Source organism: Xenopus tropicalis, chromosome 4, assembly GCF_000004195.4.
Source record: "Xenopus tropicalis strain Nigerian chromosome 4, UCB_Xtro_10.0, whole genome shotgun sequence".
NCBI lineage: Eukaryota > Metazoa > Chordata > Amphibia > Anura > Pipidae > Xenopus > Xenopus tropicalis.
The window spans coordinates 5,270,708-5,282,834 of NC_030680.2; the positions used below are offsets into that span (position 1 = coordinate 5,270,708).

The 12,127-nt window shown below is 45.3% G+C and overlaps 1 protein-coding gene across 1 annotated transcript in view; it reads right to left on the minus strand.

Annotated features, from left to right (window-relative positions):
- Positions 1–12,127, minus strand: part of gas2 (growth arrest specific 2) — a 78,286-nt gene that overhangs the window by 1,190 nt on the left and 64,969 nt on the right. The gene's annotated exons all lie outside the window — the stretch shown is intronic.

Here is a 12,127-nt window from a genome sequence, read left to right on the forward strand (position 1 = left end):
GAGTCATGGGGCGCACACGGAGTCATGGGGCACACATGGAGTCATGGGGCAGAGTCATGGGGCACACACGGAGTCATGGGGCACACACAGAGTCATGGGGCACACACGGAGTCATGGGGCAGAGTCATGGGGCACACACGGAGTCATGGGGCAGAGTCATGGGGCGCACACGGAGTCATGGGGCAGAGTCATGGGACACACGGAGTCATGGGGCAGAGTCATGGGGCACACACGGAGTCATGGGGCAGAGTCATGGGGCGCACACGGAGTCATGGGGCAGAGTCATGGGGCGCACACGGAGTCATGGGGCACACACGGAGTCATGGGGCACACACGGAGTCATGGGGCGCACACGGAGTCATGGGGCAGAGTCATGGGGCACACACGGAGTCATGGGGCAGAGTCATGGGGCACACACGGAGTCATGGGGCACACACAGAGTCATGGGGCAGAGTCATGGGGCACACACGGAGTCATGGGGCACACACGGAGTCATGGGGCACACACGGAGTCATGGGGCACACACGGAGTCATGGGGCACACACGGAGTCATGGGGCACACACGGAGTCATGGGGCACACACAGAGTCATGGGGCAGAGTCATGGGGCACACACGGAGTCATGGGGCACACACAGAGTCATGGGGCAGAGTCATGGGGCAGAGTCATGGGGCACACACGGAGTCATGGGGCACACACAGAGTCATGGGGCAGAGTCATGGGGCAGAGTCATGGGGCACACACGGAGTCATGGGGCACACACAGAGTCATGGGGCGAATTTCCGCATTTCAACATTCGGTGGATTTTTTGGCAAAACGGGCAAAAGAATTTGCCATGAAAAAATTGCAAAAAGGCAAAAATGACTTGTGTTTTGGTGAAGCCAAACTGTTAGGGTTTTTTTTTTAGACTTTTTCGTCGCTGTCGCGATTTTTCTTATGTCCCACGATTTTTTCGTCCCTGTCGTGACTTTTTCGTCGCCGTCGCAAAAAAATTGGATGGGTTTTTCCGCCGTTTACTATCGCTCAATACGAAAAAAAACCGTGATGGCGACAAAAAAGTTGCGCAAAATACGATAAAGTCACGACGGCGACAAAAAAGTCGCGACAAATATGAAAAATTACGACGGCAACGAAAAAATCGCAAAGTTTTTGTTTCCAATACGATTTTTTCCCTTTCGGGATTCGGATTCGTGGATTAGTGAATCTGCCCCTTAGTAATAGGCCCCTACCTTAAATATACCGGCGCAGTCAGGTTGGGTGGGGGATAAGATTTTTCTGCTGGGGGGCCCAGCGCAACCAAGTTATGACTGAGGGGGGTAATGATGGGGCAGCAAGGAATAGTAACTAAGGGCATGTTGGCATGGAAACCCAAGGAAGCGGGTTTGTGCTTCTGGACCAGCAGAGAGATGGCGATTACGTTCCCAAATAACTCGTATTGGAATAACAGGTCACATTATTGTTTTGCCGCATCTTCTCTTGCGGCCGAATGTCCTTGTATCTCCTACAAAATGGCTGCCTGGGAATAATTCCCTGCAAAATCCTTTGTAGTGACCTTGGGGGGAATTCTAACGGGCTAAGCCTTTCATCTAATAAAAAGATCCGAGTGACAGGTCTCCCTCGTAACTCAAATGTACCGGCCACGGTGTGAAATAATTGACCTTCGCTGGGCTGAGCGCCTGACACGGCGCGCTTATTCACAAGCGTGAGCGAGGAAATGCCGCGGGATTGATGGACGTGAGTGACGGTATGATTAGCAAGTCGGGAGTCATGCTACGCTTGTTAGATGATGAGTGGGGGTTTGGCTGAGGGAGCTTTAGCAAAATCTAAGTAGATCACATCCACTGCCATCCCACAGTCTAGCTTTCTGCTCAGCATCTCATAGAAGGCAACTGATGAGGATGAGTGGGGGTTTGGCTTGTGGAGTTAAGGACTGGAGCCCAAAACTGGCTTATAAATTAATTATTTCTACCAAAGTGCATAACCTTGTATTTATCTACATTAAATCTTATTTGCCAATTTACTGGCCAGCTTTCCGATTTTGTCAAATCACTTTACAAAGTGGCAACATTCAGCGTGGAACTTATCATTCGGCCCAATTTCAAGTGCAAATAGTATATTCCAGGCCAGTATTCCTTGAATGAGAAGAAAAGGTAAATTCACTGGGGGGTGCCAAAATATTAGGCACCCCCAGTAATTGTAATCGTTTACCTTATACCCTGGGCACCCCCCAGTGATTGGACCTTTCCTTCTTCTTTAACCAGTAACCTTCTATGTGGTACAGTATTAAAAGTTTTTGCAAAATCTAAGTATATCTCATCCACTGCCATCCCAGAGTCTAGCTTTCTGCTCAGCATCTCATAGAAGGCAATTGATGAGGATGAGTGGGGGTTCGGCTTGTGGAGTTAAGGACTGGAGCCAAAACTGGCTTATAAAGTAATGATTTCTACCAAAGAGCATAACCTTGTAGTTATCAACATTAAACCTAACCAACTTAAATGAGATGGAAAGGTAAAATGACTGGGGGGTGGCAAAACGTTAGGCACCCCCCTGTGATTGTAATCGCTTACCTTATACCCTGGGCACCCCCCCGTGATTGTACCTTTCCTTCTTCTTTAACCAGTAACCTTCTATGTGGTACAGTATTAAAGGTTTTTGCAAAATGTAAGTATATCTCATCCACTGCCATCCCACAGTCTAGGTTTCTGCTCACCTGCTCATAGAAAGCAATGAAATTAGTTTATTACATATAAAACCATGCTGGCACGGCTCACAGTATTGTGATTTTGATGTATTCAAGTATCGTATTCGTTTTTACACCTTCCTACTACTGATATTAAACCAACGGACCTATATATTCAGGCTGAGAAAACGGGATTCCTTTTGGAACAGCGGTAACAATCTCGTTCCCAGCAATGACGGGATGGAGCAGTCTCAGCACGCGACCCCTATAATAAAAGGTTGCTTAGAAAAATCACGATCGCTGGGTTCTACAGGGAACGAGAATTGAGTTGGACGGGTGAATTAGTCATCCCAGATATTTGTCGGGGGGGGGGGGGCCCGATTTACGGAGACAGGATCCCATCAATTATGAATGAGTTAATAGTAAACAGCAATCTCATTGTGCAGAGTATGTGGCACCGGCACCCCGAGCAGATGGCACAGAATATTAATAAGTAGAAATGATATTAAAGGGGAAGGCGGGGGGGTAGTGTTTCTGTATGTCGGAATTTCTAGAAGGTTCCGGATCCCGTAAGAATGGGAATGTGCTACAGATGTGTAGAATCTCATTAGAAGAGCATTACTGCCGTATCCCAGAATCCCTTGGATGTCGGCTACTGAATGCAAAGCAACCAGCTTCTAAAGTAGAGTTTCACGAACAATTCAAAAAGGTTGAGGAGACTGCCTCATAGGTATGCAAATAGACCAAAGGGATTCTGGGAACAAATTCCTTAAGGTTCCAAAAGGTTACTGAATCCAAAATAACCAGCTTCTAAAGCAGAGTTTCACGAACAAGTCAAAAGGGTCGAGGAGACCACCTCATAGGTAAGCAAATAGACCGAAGGGATTCTGGGAACAAATCTTAAGGAATTTGTTCCCAGAATCCCTTTGGTCTATTTGCATGCCTATGAGGCGGTCTTCTCGACCCTTTGGACTTGTTCGTGAATCCCCACTCCTAAAGGAGCCTTAAAAAGTTGTTCCCAGACTTCCTTTGGTCTATTTGTATGCCGATGATGTGGTCTCCTCGATCCTTTTGTCTTGTTCATGAGTCCCCACTCCTGGCTCTCCCTAAGCTGATCAGAAAACCCTGCATGATACTGATGATCCCCAAGAAGGGAGAAACTGGTCTGTAGTTGGGAATCTGATCAGCTATTATCCAGGCTTTGGCTTAAAAAAACCCCAGCGTTTGAGCTTTAGCCTATAGGATACACCCATGTAAATGGGGGATTTGTTCCCAGAATCCCTTTGGGCTAAAGTAGTCTTAAAGAATTTGTTCCCAGAATCCCTTTGGTCTGTTTGCATATGTATGAGGTGGTCTCCTCAACCCTTTTGACTTGTTCGTGAATCCCCACTCCTAAAGTAGCCTTAAAGAATTTGTTCCCAGAATCCCTTTGGTCTGTTTGCATACGTATGAGGTGCTCTCCTCAACCATATTGACTTCTTTGTGAATCCCCACTCCTGGCTCTCCCTAAGCTGATCAGAAAACCTTGCAATACACTGGTGAACCCCAAGAAGGGTGAATCTGGTCTGTAGTTGGGAATCTGATCAGCTATTATCGTGGCTTTAGCTTCAAAAACCCAGTGGGTGAACTTTAGCCTATAGGATAAACCCATGTAAATGGGATTTGTTCCCAGAATCCCTTTGTTCTAAAACAGAGTTTGTGAGCACCTTGTTGATCTTGCAGTTGTAGGTAGAAATACTGGATAACTGCTTGGTCCCCCCAACTCCTATGCCGCCCTGACTATTCAAACCAACCAGGCCACCTTCCATCTGGTAGTCCACTATGAATGACCTAGAACTGGAATTCCCAAGCTGTGGGTGGGGGTGTATGGAAGAGGCCCCCTTAGGGTCTGGGTATAATCTCTATTTTATGTTCTTGGTACCCCTGAAAGCCCAGCCAGAAGATCATTTAGCATGAGATTTGGAGTTGAACAATTATTTTGTAGATGTTCTTGGAACTGTTGATTAATATATCTGGAACCTTGTTATTGTCTATGGGGGAGCCCGGAATAAAGGTTGGTCCTCCATGAGAGAAATATCAGTCAAAAAAGAAGCGATGATAGGTCCATAGTATGTGGAACCATAACCAGACTACACCAGTAGACTTGGATGGGTCGAACTTCATGGACTCTTTTTATCTTTCAAATGGGGGTCACTGACCCCGGCAGCCAAACCCTATTGCTCTGTGAGGCTCCAGTTTTATTGTTATTGTTACTTTATATTCATTTTTTATTCTATTCAGTCCCTCCCCTATTGATTTTCCAGTCTCTCATTCAAACCGCTCCATGGTTGCTAAGGTAGTTTAGACCCTAGCAACCACATAGCTGCTGTAAATAATATTTCAACCGTTACATAAGCAAACAATAGGCAGTTTGTTACGAGGCTCGTGTGGTACTGATACATACAGACATATATATATATGAGCTCGATAATAGGCACGACATGTTTTACTTCCTACAGGGCTGAATTATTTATGTTTATTTTCCTTTCCCTAATTGTTGTGGAAACAATGGATCAGCGCCATTAGGGTAGAATTTTGCTGTTACTGAGTAACATTGCCAGCCGCACACATAATAACAATGGGCTGCAAAGCCTTCTCCTTGGATTCTTCTATTCATAAATAATCCAACAGGTTTTGGCCTATCCACGGTTGCCATAGGAACAGCATGGTTCCCGGAGCCGAGCGGAATGGGCCGCAGACGGGCCAGAGAGAGCCGAGAGAGCCGAGAGAGCGTGGGAGAGTGGGAGACATTAATTAAGACTATTTACAGAAATAGATTCCAAATCAGGTGCCGGCCGGGGGCTAATATTTGAGAAGGGACCCCCCAATTATATCTCCTTTATTGCACCGATCTACAGGATTCATTAATTAGCAACAGCAGGATTTCCTGCACAATTAATATGGGGCCGTAACGATTCAACTGAAAGGCATTCAGTGTATAATTACATGTTATTATTATTTACACAGGGACATTCAACGGTAGGACTAGATAGTGCCAGGGACAACAGGGTGGGCAAGATGGAGACTGCTGGGCAAGATGGAGACAGTAGGACAAGATGGAGACAGTAGGACAAGATGGAGACAGTAGGGCAAGATGGAGACAGTAGGGCAAGATGGAGACAGTAGGGCAAGATGGAGACAGTAGGACAAGATGGAGACAGTAGGGCAAGATGGAGACAGTAGGACAAGATGGAGACAGTAGGGCAAGATGGAGACAGTAGGGCAAGATGGAGACAGTAGGGCAAGATGGAGACAGTAGGGCAAGATGGAGACAGTAGGGCAAGATGGAGACTGCTGGGCAAGATGGAGACAGTAGGACAAGATGGAGACAGTAGGGCAAGATGGAGACAGTAGGACAAGATGGAGACAGTAGGGCAAGATGGAGACAGTAGGGCAAGATGGAGACAGTAGGACAAAATGGAGACAGTAGGGCAAGATGGAGACAGTAGGACAAGATGGAGACAGTAGGGCAAGATGGGGACAGTAGAACATAGTACAAAATGGAGTAAGACCGAGACAAGAAGTCCAATAAAGAGACAAAAAATGAAAAATAGATTCAGCAGGACAGACAGTACCATAAGGACCAGATGGTGAATATGGGAAGAACAGGAGACAGGAGGTTGCTTAGTGCCCGGGGTATAACTCGGCCCCTCGCACCGGATAAATTCCATGTTTGAAGCAGAATAGTCACATTATTTTCTATATACCGTTCAGCCTCCCTATAGGGAATAAGCACAGCCCCCCCAGCCATACAGAGAAACCCCCACATTTCCTCTTACACATTTAGGCACAATGAAAAATTCATAAGCCCCGGGGGCAATAAATCAATGAGAAGCAGAGCAGCTTGGCAGTGAGTTACCCTGACATTGTGTTTGAGGGGAAACAGAAAATACTCTGTAAATATTTATGAAGAATATATCTGCCTGCCTGTAACGTTGGCTTAGTTCCCCTTTAATACATTATACACCCCCCTCTCCTCTAGTTCTGCCTATTTCTCCGGCGCTGGAATCATTATTCCTCACGTTCAATTCTTTCTCCGAACAGGTTCGTCCATTAAAGTGTCTTTTAACTTTTTCTTTAATTACATAGTCGTGACTTATTCACCTTGAATAGTACTTTCTACCGTGTATCCGCAGAGGGACGTGTACCCCCATACTGTACTGTCTAAGGGAAACACTATGGCACCCCCTACCCATATGTATAAATACAAATATACAGAGAAGGAATGTTCTGGGCACACAATAAGCTGTACCCCCATACTGTACTGTCTAAGGGAAACACTATGGCACCCCCTACCCATATGTATAAATACAAATATACAGAGAAGGAATGTTCTGGGCACACAATAAGCTGTACCCCCATACTGTACTGTCTAAGGGAAACACTATGGCACCCCCTACCCATATGTATAAATACAAATATACAGAGAAGGAATGTTCTGGGCACACAATAAGCTGTACCCCCATACTGTACTGTCTAAGGGAAACACTATGGCACCCCCTACCCATATGTATAAATACAAATATACAGAGAAGGAATGTTCTGGGCACACAATAAGCTGTACCCCCATACTGTACTGTCTAAGGGAAACACTATGGCACCCCCTACCCATATGTATAAATACAAATATACAGAGAAGGAATGTTCTGGGCACACAATAAGCTGTACCCCAATACTGTACTGTCTAAGGGAAACACTATGGCACCCCCTACCCATATGTATAAATACAAATATACAGAGAAGGAATGTTCTGGGCACACAATAAGCTGTACCCCCCATACTGTACTGTCTAAGGGAAACACTATGGCACCCCCTACCCATATGTATAAATACAAATATACAGAGAAGGAATGTTCTGGGCACACAATAAGCTGTACCCCCATACTGTACTGTCTAAGGGAAACACTATGGCACCCCCTACCCATATGTATAAATACAAATATATAGAGAAGGAATGTTCTGGGCACACAATAAGCTGTACCCCCATACTGTACTGTCTAAGGGAAACACTATGGCACCTCCTACCCATATGTATAAATACAAATATACAGAGAAGGAATGTTCTGGGCACACAATAAGCTGTACCCCCATACTGTACTGTCTAAGGGAAACACTATGGCACCTCCTACCCATATGTATAAATACAAATATACAGAGAGGGAATGTTCTGGGCACACAATAAGCTGTACCCCCATACTGTACTGTCTAAGGGAAACACTATGGCACCCCCTACCCATATGTATAAATACAAATATACAGAGAGGGAATGTTCTGGGCACACAATAAGCTGTACCCCCATACTGTACTGTCTAAGGGAAACACTATGGTACCTCCTACCCATATGTATAAATACAAATATACAGAGAAGGAATGTTCTGGGCACACAATAAGCTGTACCCCCATACTGTACTGTCTAAGGGAAACACTATGGCACCCCCTACCCATATGTATAAATACAAATATACAGAGAAGGAATGTTCTGGGCACACAATAAGCTGTACCCCCATACTGTACTGTCTAAGGGAAACACTATGGCACCCCCTACCCATATGTATAAATACAAATATACAGAGAGGGAATGTTCTGGGCACACAATAAGCTGTACCCCCATACTGTACTGTCTAAGGGAAACACTATGGCACCTCCTACCCATATGTATAAATACAAATATACAGAGAAGGAATGTTCTGGGCACACAATAAGCTGTACCCCCATACTGTACTGTCTAAGGGAAACACTATGGCACCTTCTACCCATATGTATAAATACAAATATACAGAGAAGGAATGTTCTGGGCACACAATAAGCTGTACCCCCATACTGTACTGTCTAAGGGAAACACTATGGCACCCCCTACCCATATGTATAAATACAAATATACAGAGAAGGAATGTTCTGGGCACACAATAAGCTGTACCCCCATACTGTACTGTCTAAGGGAAACACTATGGCACCCCCTACCCATATGTATAAATACAAATATACAGAGAAGGAATGTTCTGGGCACACAATAAGCTGTACCCCCATACTGTACTGTCTAAGGGAAACACTATGGCACCTTCTACCCATATGTATAAATACAAATATACAGAGAAGGAATGTTCTGGGCACACAATAAGCTGTACCCCATACTGTACTGTCTAAGGGAAACACTATGGCACCCCCTACCCATATGTATAAATACAAATATACAGAGAAGGAATGTTCTGGGCACACAATAAGCTGTACCCCCATACTGTACTGTCTAAGGGAAACACTATGGCACCCCCTACCCATATGTATAAATACAAATATATAGAGAAGGAATGTTCTGGGCACACAATAAGCTGTACCCCCATACTGTACTGTCTAAGGGAAACACTATGGCACCTCCTACCCATATGTATAAATACAAATATACAGAGAAGGAATGTTCTGGGCACACAATAAGCTGTACCCCCATACTGTACTGTCTAAGGGAAACACTATGGCACCTCCTACCCATATGTATAAATACAAATATACAGAGAGGGAATGTTCTGGGCACACAATAAGCTGTACCCCCATACTGTACTGTCTAAGGGAAACACTATGGCACCCCCTACCCATATGTATAAATACAAATATACAGAGAGGGAATGTTCTGGGCACACAATAAGCTGTACCCCCATACTGTACTGTCTAAGGGAAACACTATGGTACCTCCTACCCATATGTATAAATACAAATATACAGAGAAGGAATGTTCTGGGCACACAATAAGCTGTACCCCCATACTGTACTGTCTAAGGGAAACACTATGGCACCCCCTACCCATATGTATAAATACAAATATACAGAGAAGGAATGTTCTGGGCACACAATAAGCTGTACCCCCATACTGTACTGTCTAAGGGAAACACTATGGCACCCCTACCCATATGTATAAATACAAATATACAGAGAAGGAATGTTCTGGGCACACAATAAGCTGTACCCCCATACTGTACTGTCTAAGGGAAACACTATGGCACCCCCTACCCATATGTATAAATACAAATATACAGAGAGGGAATGTTCTGGGCACACAATAAGCTGTACCCCCATACTGTACTGTCTAAGGGAAACACTATGGCACCTCCTACCCATATGTATAAATACAAATATACAGAGAAGGAATGTTCTGGGCACACAATAAGCTGTACCCCCATACTGTACTGTCTAAGGGAAACACTATGGCACCTTCTACCCATATGTATAAATACAAATATACAGAGAAGGAATGTTCTGGGCACACAATAAGCTGTACCCCCATACTGTACTGTCTAAGGGAAACACTATGGCACCCCCTACCCATATGTATAAATACAAATATACAGAGAAGGAATGTTCTGGGCACACAATAAGCTGTACCCCCATACTGTACTGTCTAAGGGAAACACTATGGCACCCCCTACCCATATGTATAAATACAAATATACAGAGAAGGAATGTTCTGGGCACACAATAAGCTGTACCCCCATACTGTACTGTCTAAGGGAAACACTATGGCACCCCCTACCCATATGTATAAATACAAATATACAGAGAAGGAATGTTCTGGGCACACAATTAGCTGTACCCCCATACTGTACTGTCTAAGGGAAACACTATGGCACCCCCTACCCTTATGTATAAATACAAATATACAGAGAAGGAATGTTCCCCACCCCAGGTTCCCGGCAGACATACAGAGACCTGCTGAATGATGCCCATATAGCACATTGGTTGTATGTAAGTCTGTGGGGGCCACAGTGTATCCCTTGGAACCCACCAGAAGGGGGCACTACACATAGAGTTGCAGCTCCTTTTCGCTGCAGATTTATTGGCCGTACATATGTACATGGCTGGGCAGCACGGTCGCCATTGGCCAAACTGACCAACCCAACCCGGGTATATACCTGCCCAGCTTTTACTGTCACTTCATTATAAATAATGTGCATTTTAGCTTTAATATTCAGGTACCAGACGTGATTTCATCTGCCTCCTCCGTTCAATCAAGGTATTTTATGCCTCATCTGTTATATCACATTGATAGGAACAAACCCAATTAGCAAAGGCTGCTCGGGATCTAATTAAAAGTCAAGGAGGTGATTGGCTGAACTCATTAAATCTGCATATAATGATATAGGGGAGACAGGCAATGGGGGGAGACAGACACTGGGGGGGAGACAGGCACTGGGAGGAGAGACAGGCACTGGGGGGGAGACAGACACTGGGGGGGAGACAGGCACTGGGGGGGAGACAGACACTGGGGGGGAGACAGGCACTGGGGGGGAGACAGGCACTAGGAAGAGAGACAGGCACTGGGTGGGAGACAGGCACTGGGGGGAGACAGGCACTGGGGGGGAGACAGGCACTGGGGGGGAGACAGACACTGGGGGGAGACAGGCACTGGGGGGGAGACAGGCACTAGGAAGAGAGACAGGCACTGGGTGGGAGACAGGCACTGGGGGGGAGACAGACACTGGGGGAGAGACAGGCACTGGGGGAGAGACAGGCACGGGGGGAGAGACAGGCACTGGGGGGAGCCTGAAAACTATAGGCCTGTTAGTCTGACATCAGTAGTAGGAAAACTTCTGGAAGGGGTAATAAGGGATAGGGTACTTGAATACATTGCAGTTCACAATACTATTAGTTTGTGCCAGCATGGTTTTATGCGTAACAGATCTTGCCAGACTAATTTAGTTGCCTTTTATGAGGAGGTGAGCAGGAACCTTGATGCTGGAATGGCAGTTGATGGGATCTACTTGGACTTTGCTAAAGCGTTTGATACAGTACCTCACAGAAGGTTAATGATCAAATTAAGGAATATTGGCCTAGAACATAATATTTGTAATTGGATAGAGAACTGGCTGAAGGATAGAGTACAAAGAGTGGTGGTAAATGGAACATTTTCTAATTGGGCCAGTGTGGTTAGTGGAGTACCGCAGGGGTCAGTCCTTGGGCCTTTGCTTTTTAACTTGTTTATTAATGACCTGGAGGTGGGCATAGACAGTATTGTTTCTATTTCTGCTGATGACACAAAATTGTGCAAAACTATAAGTTCCATGCAGGATGTGCCGCTTTGCAGAGCGATTTGACAAAATTAGATAACTGGGCAGCAAACTGGGAAATGAGGTTCAATGTTGATAAGTGCAAAGTTCTGCACTTTGGTAGAAATAATATAAACGCAAACTATCTACTGAATGGGAGTGTGTTGGGGGGATCCTTAATGGAGAAGGATCTGGGGGTTTTTGTAGATCACAAGTTGTCTAATGCCAGGCAGTGTCATTCTGTGGCTACTACAGCAAATAAAGTGCTGTCTTGTATAAAAAGGGCATTGACTCAAGGGATGAGAACATAATTTTGCCCCTTTATAGGTCCCTGGTAAGGCCTCACCTTGAGTATGGGGGGCAGTTTTGGGCTCCAG